A 17175-nucleotide genomic window follows, 5' to 3' on the forward strand; every position below is an offset into this window, starting at 1 on the left:
AACATAAATTAATCATTTAACATACGTAAACTTGATTTGTTCTTTTCAATCTGACAAATTTTTATTTTGTAAATCCAATACATGCCTAGTTGATTTTTTTTGAGTGCTATACATTTGAAATTTGTTAGCCCTGTGTTCTTAAATGTAAATATAACTGTATTCTGAATTTGGTTTTGAATGTGCTAGCATAGATGTGCTTTGCTCTTTATTTCTTCATTTGGTCTTTTAAAGCTCTCTCAAACTGAATTCAGCAACAGAAGCCCAGACGTCGACTGTCTGGGAAAAGAGCCAGTTACTCTCCAGAGAGGCACTTCTCTGGCCACAAGATCACCATCCGCAACATAAAGATGATGTCTGAGGGGGAGAAATGTGACAAGTCATTCTAGGTTATTTGGACTACTGATGGGAGTAATATCAGGCGCCTGGCGAAACTGAATTGAGAACATAAACAACATGTTTAGAAAGGCTTCTGTGTTCTGTATTGATCCACTGGGCTTTAGCAGGAATGGACTGAACGATAAACACAGCCATTAATTGGTTAATTGGTTTTTCTGACATCGCTGTTTGTGTCTTATCGTTGGACAAAGACTGATGAAAATCTCTGCAGGTGCCGCGAATAGAAGACAATCCATCTCTCAGATTTGTCAGATTCATTACCGAAGCATCTGATAATGGCAGGGGGTCTTAATGAGAGATTATATCAATGTTGCCTTCAAGATTATACTGTGCTTGTTTTATAGGCTCTGGCTTTTTTAATATATATACACTGTAAGCCCGGACAGGTTGATTGAACTTAAAAAATTTATGGAAACTCGCTGCCCTAAAAAAGCTAATTTCGTCTTGTTGAAAAAACAATACTTTTTAAGTTTATTGTACTTAAGATTTCAAATGCATTTGATTAAATATTTAGTTGACTGAAATAAAGGTTTTTAGTACAACACTATTGAAATCTTAGGTACAATAAACCTAAAAAGTATTGTTTTTTCAACAAGACGAAATTAGCTTTTTTAGGGCAGCGAGTTTCCATAAATTTTTTAAGTTCAATCAACCTGTATAAACTTAAAACATAAAATCTCGACCTGAATGTTATGACAGAAATAATTTTAACCTTAGCTATTCACAATAAATGATTTAATGAAAATACCCCTAATTACAAACAAGGACAAAGAATAAAAATTAACTTTACACTTTTTAAAAAATCATTTAGAAATATCACTCCGAAACAAGTGACAAAACAAGAAAATGCCTTGTATAACAATTAGTCAATATTTATTGTTATAAATCTTATTTTTACAAACATTTTTACAAACATATCCAAATAATAAACAACCACAGGATATTATTACATTGTAACATTATGGAATATTTACACTTGCCAAAAACTAAAGCATAGTTTTAATTTTTTTTATCTCACAGTTAGGACAGCAAGCCTGAAGGAACATGCCTTTTCTGTACCAGTTTACATGACAAGTTGATTTTTAACAGCCAGAATCTTACCCTTCAGCTTCTTCTTACCCAAACTTGTTGAATAAAAAGGAGGGTATTGTCCATGCATTTTGTGTAGCCTAGGTGCAGTGCATAGGTTGATCCAAAAAGACACTTGGCCTGGGGTATATTGTCTATATTGTCCATTACAACATTTCCCTCCAAGATGATTCCCACAGAGGATGGGTGGAGGTGGAAGGACAGGGGTTGCAGAGCCACATCTTCATTTTCTCGGTTAAGAATTCCAACGGGCACATGTTGATTTGAGTCTCCATCATCTGAAGCCGGACAACAATAAATAGATAACATAAATATATCTTAGAGGTGTACATTTGATTTTAATATATATTAATTGTATGTAATGTTTTTTAGTTGTATGCAAGCATAATTTGTTAATTGTATACCCAAACATATCCAGTATTCAATGATATATAAAATATAAAAATACTACAAAATATTTTTGTATACAAGTCATTGCATACAGCATAAAAAGATTTGATATAATTAAATTACTAAAGATTTTATGTTATTCTACTTATCATTTTAGAGTTTCAAAGGAGTTATAAAATGAATTCAAATTGAACATTATTCTATTTATTAATGAACTACAATAAGACATTGCTTGGGTGATTTATTTATTGTTATTGCTAACATAAATGCACATTAAGAAACAGAATGCAAAAAAAAACTTAGATTAATATACAAAAACATTTATTAATGATACTTACAAAACATGCTTTGAAGAACTGTTGGGTCATCACCAACAACTACTGGAAGCACTCAAATGGCAACACATGGCATGTCAGTGAGGTCAGAGGCCTGAGGTGTTGCAGAGAAACAACATTGTATCATTTGTCAACATGAGTGAAAGGGCATTTTCATGTATTAAAATTTAGTGTCTGTTTCTGAGGATTTCTAAAGTAATTATATAAATTTCAGAATTCAGCACACAATGGCATCAATTTATATCAAAGGCAGGTACAAACAATGGCATACACAAACCTTGATACTTTGTAGAAGATAAAATTTGTCCTGTGAATCCTCTCTTTGACCTGAAGATCTGAATCAGCTGTGGGCGGTGATGATCAAGAGACCAGTATAATTCTTGCTTAAGATTCCTTCACACTATCTGGTTGAATTCTTGATACACCTGTAGTAGTAAAATACAAAAAGTTCATTAACATCAGAGAAATGTCAAAATTAAACAACTGTCAAATTAGCATGTTATCATGTTTAACAATACTGTACTCGTTTAATTACAAATGCATTCCTGATATATGCATGGAAATGGCTGGCTTTTTGCATAGCTCCCATGTTTAAATCTGCAATGTTTTAATAAGTACCATCTTTTGTCACAAGCAAATGAGCAATACTTACATTTTCATCTCATCCTGGTTGGCCTTGCTTTGATCTTTCTGCAATCTACAGTTACAAAAATATACATTAGATTACTAGCTGACAAAACACATTTACATATTTTGATCTGTTATCTCCAAATTTCCCAAAAACAGCTATTGTTAATCAAAAGAATTAGAGAGCTACAGTCAATTATTTATGTAGCTTTCATTCTAATTAACTGAAAATTCACTTGCTAAGACTGATGAGCACGAGGTTGCATATCTTTAAAAACTGCCAACTAACATGAATTCGTATTTCCGAAGAAAGGGGCAAATCTCAATGTATTCTAGTCAGTTAATACTTCACTTACAGAAAAAAAACGTTAAAAACAGCTCAGGTTAATGTTATGCTAAACATCTGACGATACATAACCACCACTGAAAAAATAATCATTTTACACAACAGATAACGCGGATGACTCATCGAATACAGCATCAATATTAAACTTTATACGTGACGACCTCATAAAGCATGTTTTCACGTACAGTAACTGTAACGTTAGTTATATAGATGAAATGCGGCGGCCGTGATCGGTTATAACGTGGCATAAATGAACACGCTAACACAGGCAAAACTTACATTAACTTTTTTTTACATAATATATGGTCGATATCATGATCCTATTATGCACGTCTTTGCACTTTTTACGTCTTAGAGCTGTATGGCAATGGCGGTTGCGATTGACCGGAACAATAACATGATCCTAACGTCGGACACAGCTTAATCTTACATGTGGTTTTCTTGCTAACGGTTACATACTTTGTTTATTAAAGGAAAACAATGTGGACTGTTTGAGACTAAAGTATGAAATCGTACTCACAGTGATCAGCAGCCATTAGAAAATGCGCGCTCACTCTGTATTCACCAGTGACGTCAGCCCAAAGTCAAAGAGCCAATCACATTTCCCCTTGCACATCACTCCTTTACCAATGGACTAAAATAAGCTTTATTAAGTGCATTCAATTTAAACATTCCAGTAGAATCAAAAATATCATGCAAATCGTACAATAAACTAAACAAATTGAGTAACTGAGCAAAAAAGTTGGTATTTATGTTTATTGAATCCAAGTATTTTGAATTAATACAACTTTAGGGATAACAGTGTACAAAGAGTGTAATGTGTTAACGAGTTTAACTATCTTCACTGCAATTCATTGTTTTCTAAATTTTAGGGAACTTTCACACCTAGACTTTTGTTTCAAAACCTGTCCCGTTTGCCCTGTTAGCGCAGTTTATTTGGCATATGTGAATCCACCAATTGTGCTCGGATCCACGCCAAAACAATCGCGCCGAGATTGCATGGGTTTTCACCGGATGCTCCGGTTTCTTCACAATGCAAAGACATGCGGTATAGGTGAATTGAGTGAGCTGAATTGTCCATGGTGTGTTTGTGTGAATAGGAGTGTATAGGTGTTTCCCAGTGATGGGCTGCAGCTGGAAGGGCATCCGCTGCGTAAAACATATGCTGGATTAGTCGGTGGGTTATTCCGCTGTTGCAACCTCTGATTAATTAAGGGACTAAGCTAAAAAGAAATTGAATGAATGAATGTACAAAAAAACAACAACAGCACAACATTTCCTCTTCAAGCAAAGGTCTATGTTTAATGTGGCTCACCTTGGCAGCAAGCACAGCTTGAACTGTTTTGTTCTAATTGTTCTGACATTTTCTGAAATAATGTGCTGTGTAATATCAGGCTGCTTTTAGCACTTTCCAGAGTTCTTCTTTAGGTTTAGAGAGTCATATCTTTCTTTTTTTTTCTGTTCAGGTGATCTTACACTTTCTCTATAATATTCAGGTCTGGACCCAGTGGAGGCCATTTCATGACCTGTTTCATCAGCTGTTTTCATTCTCCAAATAGGATTTCACTGCAATTTGCAGATCATTTTCATGCTGAATTTTCAACTATCACTGAAGTCCTTTCCAGAAGGAATGGCATAATGCAGTGGTTCTCAAACTTTTTTTTGTCAAGTACCACCTCAGAAAAAAATTGTCTCTCCAAGTACCACCAAAAATTAGCAGTATTGAAATACAGTACCGTAGTAGGCCCAGTAAAGCAGCTACAACTCTGCACAGTTAAAAAAACGTCACAGATTACCTCGGAAATATAGGCTATATGTCATAAACGGCATATTATATTCATCATTTTTGATAAATTTTCAAATGTGTGTAGCATGAACATGACATATTTCATTCCTCCGCGTACCACTAGAAGGAAGCCTGCGTACCACTAGTGGTACACGTACCACAGTTTGAGAACCACTGGCATAATGGATTAAAACTGTACTTTTCAACCTTCACAGTTTCATTAACTCAGACAACATTTGTAACAACCAATCGGCAACATCCCGCTCTCCTTCATGAAGCTAATACGGAAATAACTGAAACTGTAATTCATCGAAATTCTGTTAGTCCTGGCTCCATAATAGAGCACATTTCTATTGACCCCAATGTTAAAATGGCCAACTTTACAGAAGAAAAAATGTGTTTACAGCAAAAATTATTTTGGTGTATAAAGCTAATGTTACCCTTCAAGACAACTGTTAAGGGGGTGATGTTTTTTTATTTATAGCTCATCCATTTCATTTATATTAAGATAAATTAAGTCTGCTTAATTAAGGGCGTGGCCAATTGAGTGACAGCTTTAAAAGACTAAACACATCATTAATAAAGCATACAGTCGAGCACAAGTGTTCAGAACACAAACAAATGTGGTAATGAAGTAAGCGTTTCTTCGAAAGAAAAACAAGCAGGCATTTGTAGCTTCACTCACACTCTGCTTCTTTGCCCTTTTTTGGTTCCCCCCATGGTTGACACGATTACATGTGAACAAAATGGCGTCGGTTGGCCACGCCTACTTGTAGCTTCATTTGCACTATTTAGAAACCAATGGGTGATATCCCAGACACTACATTAAGATCTTTTACAGTCTATGGTAACAACACTGGTACAAATACAGCTCAAACTATGAAATAGCATCTCTCCAACATTCTTTCGGAATCTTAAACGATTAAACCAAGATAGTTCAAGCTCCAACCTAACCTAACTCCTCTCCTAACAAACCACATATTAACTGAAAGATGATGTATTTACCCTGTATAAATCTCAATAATAAAAAATAAAAATAATAATAAAAAAATTACATTTATAACAACAGATTTAAAGTTGGCCTAAAACAATTGCACAGTACTGTATATATATATATTTTTCACAACAGCTAACAGCACTGACTTCGATTTTATTTTTAGAACCTTGATTTTAGTTAAAATCTTTAAAACTTATCTTGAATAGCTTAAATAGTTTAACGTTGTTTTTCACTTCTGGGAGAACTACCCCTTTAACGTTGATTAAATATCAACAGTTCATCCACAGCTATAGTAAAAACCACAATCATGCACAGTCTCCGTTTTGATGGTGAATGCAAATGAGCAAACCTGACCTAATCAAATGATAAAATGAAGTGTCCCATCTGATATGACGGGGTGAACCCTGCAGACGTGACAGCAGTTTTGATATCAATCCGTCTTGACTGATGAGGTGAAATCAGGCTAATTGAATTCAGGCATTAATCAGCAGGTTGTTTAAGTGAAGCTGGCATGATACGAGTTGGCTGAAACCCTTTGCACATCTCCAGCGGTTTCAGGGGGTAAAGTCAGGTCTAGTGGAGAAAAACAACTTGAGCCTTTGCCATTTTTGAGGTGTCTTGCATGTCGTGTCCTCTTGACGCAGGATTAAAGTGACCCACATACAGCAGAACAGATGGCAGGAACCGCTGGCAGATCACAGTCCTGCCCTGATCAGACTCAGAGCTGTTGTTGTCCAGCTGTGCACGTCTTGTGTTTTTGCACCAGAGATGCATTGAAGCTCTAATCAACAGTCATTGATGTCCTGCATATTTAGTCTGGCTTTATCTGGGCTAGTCGTTTCTTCTCACGGCGTTTACATGTTGCAAAAATAGATACACGTAAAGTCACAGAAACGCATGCTTTCGAAAGTTTTTTTCTAAGGTTTCATAATTTAGTTACCCTTATGTTGTTCAAAGCATGTCTTACTAATATGTGTGTGAATTGAAATTAATGTAATGTATGAATATATAAAGAGGAGGCACAATGGCTCAGTGGTTAGCACGGTCACCTAACAGCAAGTAGGTTGCTGGATTGAGTCCTGACTGTGCCAGTTGTAATTTCTGTGTGGTGTTTGCATGTTTTCCCCCTGTTCATGTGGGTTTCCTCTGGGTACTCCGGTTTTCCCAACAGTCCAAAGAAAGGCAGTTTAGGTGAATTGAATGAACTGAATTGGCCGTAGTGTATGAGTGTGTGTCTGAATGCGAGAGTTTATGGGTGTTTCCCAGTACTGGGTTGTGGCTGGAAGGTCATACGCTGCATAAAACATATGCCAGAATAGCTGGCGGTCAAGCCGAAAGAAAATGAATGAATAAATAAACATAAAAACATGTATTTTAAGATATTTTATACAATATATCTTTTAATTGTAATATTGATCAAATTTAAAATAATATAATGAGGGATAAAATGTTAGAATGAACAATAAAATGATGGAATGAATGATAAGACAACAGAATGAACAATAAAACAATAGAATGAATAATAAAACGATATAATGAACGATATGACGAATGATTTTTATCGTTCATTCTATCATTTTATAGATTGTTTTATCTTTCATTCTATTGTTTCTATCGTTCGTTCTATCGTTTTATCATATTTTATTGTTTATTCTGTTGTCTTATTCATTCTATCATTTTATTATTCGTTCTAATTTGTTCTAATTGTTTAATTGTTTATTCTATTGCTATCATTAGTTCTATCGTTTTATCATTCGATCTATTGTTTTATTATTCATTCTATTGTTATCATTCGTTCTATCGTTTTATCATTTGTTCTATCGTTTTAATATTCGTTCTATTGTTTTATCTTTTGTGTTCTATCATTGTATTGTTCATTCTAACTTTTTATAATTTGTTATGTCATTTTATCGTTCTTTATAGTGTTTTATCGTTCATTCCGTTGTCTTTTTATTCGTTCTATCATTTTATTTTTTGTTCTATTGTTTTGTCATTGTTCAATTGTTTTAGCATTAGTTTTGCTTTGGTGTTCGTTAAGTTGCTTTATTGTTTGTTCTTTTGTTTTAACATTTGTTATATCGTTTTGTCAATCGATTAATTGTTTTATTGTTCGTTCTATTGTTTTATAGTTTGTTTGGTCATTTAATCATTTGTTCTATTATTATATCTTTCTTTCTATTGCTACTTCTATAGTTTTATCTTTCATTCTTTTGTTTTAACATTCTATCATTTTTTCGTTCTATTTTTCTATTGTTTGTTCTATTGTTTTATTGTTCGTTCTATAATTTTATCGTTTGGTTTATTGTTATCATTTATTCTATGGTTTTATCAATCCTTCTATCGTCTTATTGTTCGTTCTATCATTTTATTGTTTTTTCTATTGTTTTATCGTCCTTCTATCATTGTTCTATCTTTCGTTCTATTGTATTTATGTTTTATCATTTATTCTATCGTTTTGTCGTTGGTTTTATCTTTTATAGTTCATTCTATCATTTTATCGTTCATTTTATTGTTCGTTCTATTATATTATCATTCTTTTTACTATTTATTCTATTGTTTTATAGTTTGTAATATCGTTCTAGCACTGTATCATTTGTTCTATCTTTTTATTGTTATATCGTTTCATTTCTCATTTTATCTTTCATTATACAGTATTGTTTTATCGTTTGTTAGATATCTTCATGATTTTTTCGCTCAGTATTTTATTTTATTGTGTTTTTTATCATTTTATAATTTGTTCTATCAATTTATCCCCTACAGATTCAATATTAGAGTGAGACATGAAAAACATTTTGTGTTAAATATCCTTTTAACGTTCTCAAATCACCGACACAAGCATAAGATAATCTTATTTATCTTATTGAATATTGAAGATAATCTGTTTTGATTACCCTTCATCCCTACATGATATGAAGCAATTCAGAAAACCTTTATTATACAGGTTATTACTAGCAAAAACAAATACATCCTTTTCTTTTTATTTGTTCATTTTCATACTGCATGCTCTGTAGTTTTGTCTTTATTATATTTAAAAGACAAAAGTATACATTACCATGAGCTCGAAAGGAAATCGTTGAGTACTTAAATGTGGAAATTGTACATGTATCTCTTGTTTAATAAAAATGTATGAAAAGTATATATTTCATAAGCAAACTGCTTTATAATGAAGATGGATGATGCCATCTCACTGATGCTCTTGATATATACGTGCATTTTAATGCACAACCTCAAATGCGTAAAAGAAAAGTGCAGACTGTCATCATAATCTAATGCAAACAAGAATGTGCTTATTTAGTATGCTTATCAGGTTTGCTAATATGAAACATGTTTTGGCTCCAGAGCTATATTTATATTTAAAATTAATGCATGTGTTTCTTTTTCACACTTTAACCCTGAGCGTCTAAAAAAAATAAAAACAGGAACATTATCCTTTCATTATCCTGTCAAACACTCATAGAGATTTTCAGTACATTTGCCTTATAAACTGAATTAATGCAATGAACAAAATAAAATGTATAAGCAGAATGAGTTTTTTTTCTTCAGCCACAGGAATCTAGTGATGTTTTCCAAAGAATAAATTACGTAAATTAGTATCTTTCTGTTTAATGCTTTAAGATTCCAGCTAATCAGCAACTAAAGACACAAACATTAAGGCTGAATGCCCTTTAAACTTCTTATGGTTGTTAAATTAGTATTTTTGTTTAAATTTTATGTAAAAGACAATGTATTAGAATTACAACAGGAAATACTGCATTAAATGAAAGCAAAAATAAAATCAAGTAGCAGTGTTGTGAATTATGCAAGCATGAAACCACTATAAAGGAGAAATCTATAAAAACAGACAGTTTAGATCATTAGATATGTAAATATCAAAGTAATAAACACATTATAACTGTCTAAATGATACAAGAGATTGTATACAATATGGACAACACTTTATAATAACTTAATTCATCATTGTCAAGCATTAACTCTACATTAGTAGACTCTACATTAATAGCAAATACTCTACATTAATAGACATTGGTAAGCAGTTTATAACTACATCAACAATTGCTGCATTATTAACTTATAAGCACATGTATAATGTGCTTAATGATTGTATTTCCATAGTTTGTTAATGAATATTTTTCAATGCTAAATTAAGTACTGCAGTATTTACAATAGACAGTAGGAGTAGTAGGTGTTTTTTAACATCATCCTGAGTAATAAAGTAAATGATTATTAAGCTATTCAAATTAACACTTCTAAATCTTATTATTCAGCTTTATTAACAAAACGTCATGCAGCTTCGTCACCTAACCTTATATGACTACATATGAATGCATTAATAAAAAGTTAATTATTAACAAAGCATGAACATACAATCATTAAGCACATTATACATCTATAGAGTATACATAATTTGAATAATATAAACATCATTACGTCATCACATATGTATTAGGGCTGCACAAAATTGGAAAAATCTGACTTTGCGATATTTTACTAATTTTTTTTTGTGATATGTCTTGTGATATACTGTATCTACAGTTTTACCAAATGATTTAATAGCGCTATTTCGAAAGAATTTATAGTCAACTTTTATTTTCAACTTTTTGCTATTAGTAAACCATTTACTTTTGTTTCAATTAACTAACTCCTAATATTCTGTTTATTACTCTATATTAGGGACGTTTAGATATTGGGTTAGGGATGTAGAATCAGATCATGCTGAATTTTTAGTTTATAAATAATAATGAACTCTGATATCTCCATAACATGCATGTTAATAAGCAATTATGTAATAGTGAGCATTGGTCCCTGAAGGGTTACCAAATGTATTGATTTTGATTGATTGGGAAGATTCTGTAGGAAAGTAAATGATTCATAATAATAGACAAATTAAAAGCACATATAAATACAATAAAGCAAAGATGAAGGTGAAATAAGCTGTGCATCCTTTGTGGTTTTGTACATATAAATGTAAACATTACACTGCAAAGTCTTTACTGTAAAAAATAATGCAGTAAAATTATTCTTTATTAAACTTCCAATTGGCAAAGGGTCTTATGCTTGAATACTTTAATCTCTCTCAAGCCTTAAAAACATGCAAACTATAAAAATGCACTCTATTTTAGTTAACTTTTGCTCAAATATAATCCTAATTCAACATAGCATATCTGTGCGATGCAACTATTACGAAAGCATACATTGCAATATCGATGCTGCAATGATATATTTTGCAGCCCTGATATATATATAAATATATATATAAATGAGAGTGAGAGCAAAAGAGAGATTGTTAAAGTTAGTTTAATAGGTAAATAAATGCACTTTTTACTATATTTTTGGCAGTATAATCTAAATAGATTGCATGAGAAGTGTTAATATTGGTCTTGTCAGGAAAGGATTGCAGATGTCCTTTTATTTTTAATAGCCTGATATTGAGCTGCCTGAAAATGCTTGAAAGCTAAAACCATTTCATTCGACGTTTCTACAATAGATTTTAATGGAGCTCTACTTTTCACGTTAGTCTTATTCTGTAAAAACCCACGACAAGATAAACATAAAACATAGATAAAAAAAAAAGAAATCAATTAACATCTGATATGAACGCTCGATCTGGCCGAGAGGACAATTAAGATGAAGGGTAATTAACCTTCTCTCCGGATGTTGAGATCAATACTTGAATGATGCTTTTGCTGTAAAAGCTTACAGTGTAAAATGGGTAATCATATTGACTTCTGAAGCAGCTGCTGGAAGCCAGAGATTTTCCAGCTCTAATTAATTGTGAAAACTCTATAAGCTTTCCCCTGAGAGCATGCAGCATCAAGTACCTTGTTTAAACTGAAATAATATAAAATTCATAATATAAAAAATAATATATATATATTGCTTTTTGACTACTGGAATTCAGACTCCGCTTTTATTGCCATTTGGACTGCCTTCTTGTTTGTTTGACTTTGCCCGTTCTCAACTATGATCTTTTCTGTGAATAATGTTTGCTGTTTGTTTAATAAACCTCCAGAATTTGGATTTACTCTGCCTCCATGTAGTCACCTTTGGCTCCCTCACAATGATGTTACATTTAATATAACCTATAAACCAAACTTTAACAATCTCTCTCTCTTTTTCACTTTCGCTCTCTCCCTCTCATATATATATATATATATATATATATATATATATATATATATATATATATATATATATATATATCAGGGCTGCACAATATGTCATTGCAGCATCGATTTTGCAATGTATGCATCTGTAATAGTCACATCGCAAAGATATGCAATGATGAGTTTTATATTTGAGCAAAAGTGGCAGTTCAGAACACGATATAACCACAATAGAGTGCAATTTTGTAGTTTGCATGTTCATTCTGCTGTAGCAACTCCGAATTAATAAAGGGACTAAGCCGAAAAAAAAAAATGAATGAATGAATGAATGAATGAGTACAGTCATTTCTCCTTGTATCATTCCATTGTTATCACACATAACTATTTTAGATTTTTTTGTTTGTTTGTTTTGAATTGTTTAGTTTTTTTTTAACCAAAATCTGGTTCAAATCCACCTCAACAGCTCCTTTAGAAATATTATTCCCAGTTAAAAAAAGTTTTCCCCCACCGTGTGTGTACTATATATTATATAGTGTTTTCTAGAAATGGAATAGTGGTCACCTCCCAGCAGACACAGGAAGCCAAAATGATGTCACATTGACGTTGTACTCCAACGTCGTGGGAACGTTGGATTTTGTTCGGATATTAAAATTGGGTTGATGTCAGAGCCCAACATCAGGTCGACATCAATGTCCAATCTAAAATCAACCAGATATCAAAATCTAATCATGTTAAACCTTGATGTTGTGTAGACGTTACCACTATGACATCTATCAGACGTTGGGTTTTGGTCACTTTCCATCACAACCTAAAATCAACCAAATATCAATGTAATTTGACGTTGTTTTAGGACATCATAATAACGTTGTCCTCAGACGCTGGCTAGACAATAAATTTTGGTCACCTGACCTAAATCTAACCTAATATTAGGCTTATGATTTTGTGTTCCTGCTGGGCTATGTCTATTGGTCTATATCAATCCTGAATCTTCCAAATGTTGCAATTTTGAATAATAATGCAAATATTATGAATCTATTTTTGAGTTGTATCATCAGCCTGCAGATATTACTTTTTTTTTCTTGAGTATTATTTACTTTTATGTAACTCTGCATTTTCCTAGTCAATCATTACAACTGGTGAATTAATGTGGAACAGCAGCCCCAGTAATTTCCATCATGGCTATTATTTATTTTCTGCTCTCCTCCGCTCCTAGAAATAATTAACAATGTGTCTTTATAATTTCTGTTTTATACAGTCAGCCTAAAAATAGACGTCCGAAATCCCAAGGTGGTTGGCAAAAGGCCTGAAGTGGATTGACTGAGCTCCACACATGAGATCTGTTGAGGCTGGCAGTGCAATCCTTCAATCTGAGAGCCACAGCTGATGCATTCATTAAAGTGAGCTGATTCTCTTCATGCATGAATATGAATGTGTCTGCGCTGTCAGGTCAGCAATCTAAAGCCATCAATGATACTCTTGCTGGTTTGTTCAACTAATTGCTATTGAGCAAGAAGACATGTGATGTTCACATCTCTTGCTGAATGGGTGATTTTATAGGTATGGGTCAATTTATTGGATAGAGGAAGGAAGCCAGGGGAGTTTGTGTACAAACACTGCAGGTGTGATTTCAGAAGGGCAGTCTAGTCTTAACCTTAGATTTCCTTTTCCTAATAGGTTGTTTACTCAATTACTCACTTTCCTTCTGCTTAGTCCCTGATTTATTTCAGAACCGCCTATTACTCTGGCATACGTTTATGTGACGGATGCCCTTCCAGCCACAACACATAGGTTGTTTAAAGTTTGGGGGGTGAATAAAGGGTCACACTTTACCTAATATTTCACTTCACAATCTACAAAGGGAATTGATTCATGTGCTATAAAAACATCTGTAACACTTTACAATAAGATTGTATTAGTTCATGTTAGTTCATATATTCACTAACATGAATAAACAATTAACAATACATGTATCACATTATTTATTCTTGATTGTTTGTTATTACAAGACTGTCTGGAATACCTGATTTTGATTGCAACATTCCGAGGTGTTATTCCGAGATAACAACCGCTAATTGTCACAGGTTTATCCGAGAACTTTGACCATCAGTGAATATAATCAAATGCATGTTATATCTGCATTCAAATGTATCTGCTTGTCATGCTGTGCTTTTTGAGTGTTTGATGCTGTCTTGTTAATGAATAATACGTAGTTTAGTATATGCTTTATTCAGCTGGTTTTGTTTTTGTTCATTTTGGTTTTTTGACTGTTTGGTGCAAACTTGTGACTGAATAATGCACAGTTTAGTGTAAACTCTATCAGTTTTTTAAAAAGAGTTGTTTTATTAAAGAAAAATAGCTGTGCAATAAGCAGGATAAAACTCATTAAGGACAGTTTTTTCACAGAATAAAGCCTTTCAGTCTTATCCAACAGCCAACCCAGGCTCATTATTGATACGTATCCCTGTATACATTTCTGGACACCGTGAAATACATCCCAGGAGGTAGGTTTTTTTGCAGTTTTGGATTTCGCGAATCCACCGGTGGCCGCAAATCTATCGCAGGTGCCATTCGCGCCTGCTCTTCTCACATAAATCCATCAGAGGCCTTTGTCTACTGACTGACTGACTGACAAATTGACCAGCAGACTGATAACACTGTCCACCCCCTTCCCTAAACCTAACTGACAGTGTTTTAAAAAGCAATCTAGAAAAAGAAAAGCCCTCGTGGCCGCCTGATTTCTTATCAAGTTTTAGGTTTTTACCCCATTCTCACCCTGTTATTTAATTGTTTATTTATTTATATATATTTTTTTTGTCTTTTGTTTTACCTGCTTTCTGGAACCAATTTTTGCTGGACTCAAACCCCGTCCTCATGGACAACTCCTCCCGCGTTTAAGTCCGCCGACATATATGGCGAGCTACTGGGCAAACTGTTACCAGCGGGAACATCGTCCACACTGAAAAAAGCTGACAGCTGGTAGCAGGAATAGAAACAGAAGCTGTTAACAGCATCATACCACCCTGCAGCGTTTTAAAGTAATGCAGCCATATGTAGCTCTGGCTACATAATTCTCGCTCTCCAGAAAAGTATACGGGGGTACAATCTCACATTGAACCTGTGTTGCCAACTGCCCTCCACTTTGTGTCAATAAGGTGTCAGGATTTATTCTGCGATAACTCCTGAATTGACTTGATCACTAACTTAATGAAAACAAAATTGTTAATTCTTAGTTCATGTAAACTCAAGGTGTTTTAAATAATGTTAACAAGAATGAAATTAGATTGTAAGACAGATGCTGACTGACGGACCGATATAGCCCAATGTCAGATGTCTTTATGTGCTTTTTATGGGTTATATGTAGGGCCAGACAGAATCTGCAGACATGTTTTTTTTTTTTTTTTTTTTTTTGCTATTTCAGCACAGAATTTTGTTCTGTGGATTGTAATGATTTTGGCAGTATTGGAAATATAAACTTATCGTGTATCACATTTTTTCGAAAATTATTATTATTTTATTTTATTATATATAAGTTTTTAACTTTTATTTAAACAAAGCAAGTCTTTCATATAATAATAGATCTACTAAAAAAAAACAGAAAATATTAATTTACAAACTCTATTGTAAATAAATCATATGAACATTTTTATTTCTTCATTCATTCATTTTCCCCCAGCTTGGTCCCTTATTTATCCGAAACGCTTTTGAACGTTTTACGTGGTGGATGCCCTTCCAGCCACAACCCACCAATGGCAAATAAATATTTTCATATTAGTCAATATTACTTACTTACTTACTCCCAGGGCTGCATTTAGTCGCACCATATTGATGTCTCGTAACATCTAATCTTTACGAGGTGGGTTGTTAGCCCGACGTTTAACCCCCAACATGGAGGACCAGGACATAGACACATACACTACAGACAATTTAGCTTACCTAATTCACCTAACCCATGAGAACACAGGGAGAAAACCCACGAGGACACAGGGAGAACATGCAAACTCCTCAAAAAAATATTAACTGACCAAGCTGGGGCTTGAACCAGCAATCTTTTTGTTGTGAGGCGTCAGCACTACTCACTGTGCCACCGTGCTGCACATTTACATACGTATATAAATAGACTCAATAATTGGTCACAAATCTGTGGAAATCTGCTTATTTCTGCACGCACATATTCCGTGTGGGCCTAGTTCTGTGTGAGGGTATGCACAGATTCTGCAAAATCCCTGGCAGTGTGAATGAACCAAAATCCAACAATTCCCTGAACACATTATCCATGTATTCTTCAGAAGCTTGATATACAGAATAGCTGGCTTTTGCAGTAGACCTGAGCAACTGTTTTTCACAGTGAATGGCAAAAGCCTCGTGACCCATTCGAAACGAAAAAAACAAACATTCCAGCTGTCTTCCCAATTTCAGATACGCACGAAAGGAGCCATTTACATCCCCTTTCGGGCTGTGTTTTCATAGCCGGCATGTGATTTCATTAGAGCCCCGGTGCCCTGCAGAATGAAGCCGAGCTCACGATTGCAAATGATCACATTGCCGAGCTCCGTTTCCCACCAGATGTGTTTCTCCGCAGACTCACAGAGCAGTCAGCTAGAAAACTAGCAGCAGGTGTCAGCCCGAAACCGCTGCGTTTGTGTATGAATGCGCGTGGGAGAGACAGAAACCTGAAGAGCGAAAGAGAAACCCAAGTCCTGCGGGGAGTCTGCATTTCTCCATTCTCCCAGTTGGCGTCTGTCATCACAGCTCTCATGGGATGTAACAGCTCATTGTTTACCTCTTTTGTTTTCATAACTCTCTCCATAACTACCTGTTTTTATGTAAAACCTGGGAGCAGGCTTCATTGCGCTCCCCTGCCTGAAAAACCATTTGGAAACTTTAATGGAGTTCATTTGCGGATCGCTCCTACAGGCCATGGGCATCTTTGCATGAACGTTTCATCACAGCTTCTGACAGCAGGCTTTTGTCTCCTGTTAATTGATTTACAGGCTGAGCTGAATACGCACTTGTGTACGCAAGCAGAATGCAGACGACCTGACTTGATTCCCAATGGATTTTTCGTAGAGGCAAGACAAGGCTGCAGCTACATTTACAATAGACAG

The 17175-nt window shown here is 34.2% G+C and overlaps 2 long non-coding RNA genes across 9 annotated transcripts in view; one reads left to right on the forward strand and one right to left on the reverse strand.

Annotated features, from left to right (window-relative positions):
• The window catches only part of LOC147832306 (uncharacterized), a 277320-nt gene that overhangs the window by 164771 nt on the left and 95374 nt on the right, over positions 1-17175 (forward strand). For 4 of the 8 annotated variants that reach the window (XR_015519097.1, XR_015519099.1, XR_015519101.1 and 1 more), the window contains one exon: positions 13326-13467. The exons of the other annotated variants lie outside the window; for them this stretch is intronic. This is a non-coding gene — a long non-coding RNA (uncharacterized LOC147832306). The remainder of the gene's footprint in view (positions 1-13325; positions 13468-17175) is intronic. 8 annotated transcript variants of the gene reach the window in all.
• Positions 1244-3735, reverse strand: LOC147839433 (uncharacterized). The gene is made up of 5 exons (XR_015519124.1): positions 3704-3735; positions 2863-2907; positions 2488-2635; positions 2214-2304; positions 1244-1763 (listed from the first exon to the last, which is right to left on the reverse strand). It is a non-coding gene; the product is annotated as an uncharacterized LOC147839433 (long non-coding RNA).

The sequence above is a fragment of the Danio rerio genome, chromosome 20, assembly GCF_052040795.2.
Source record: "Danio rerio strain M-AB ecotype USA chromosome 20, GRCz13ab, whole genome shotgun sequence".
NCBI classification, from domain to species: Eukaryota; Metazoa; Chordata; class Actinopteri; order Cypriniformes; family Danionidae; genus Danio; species Danio rerio.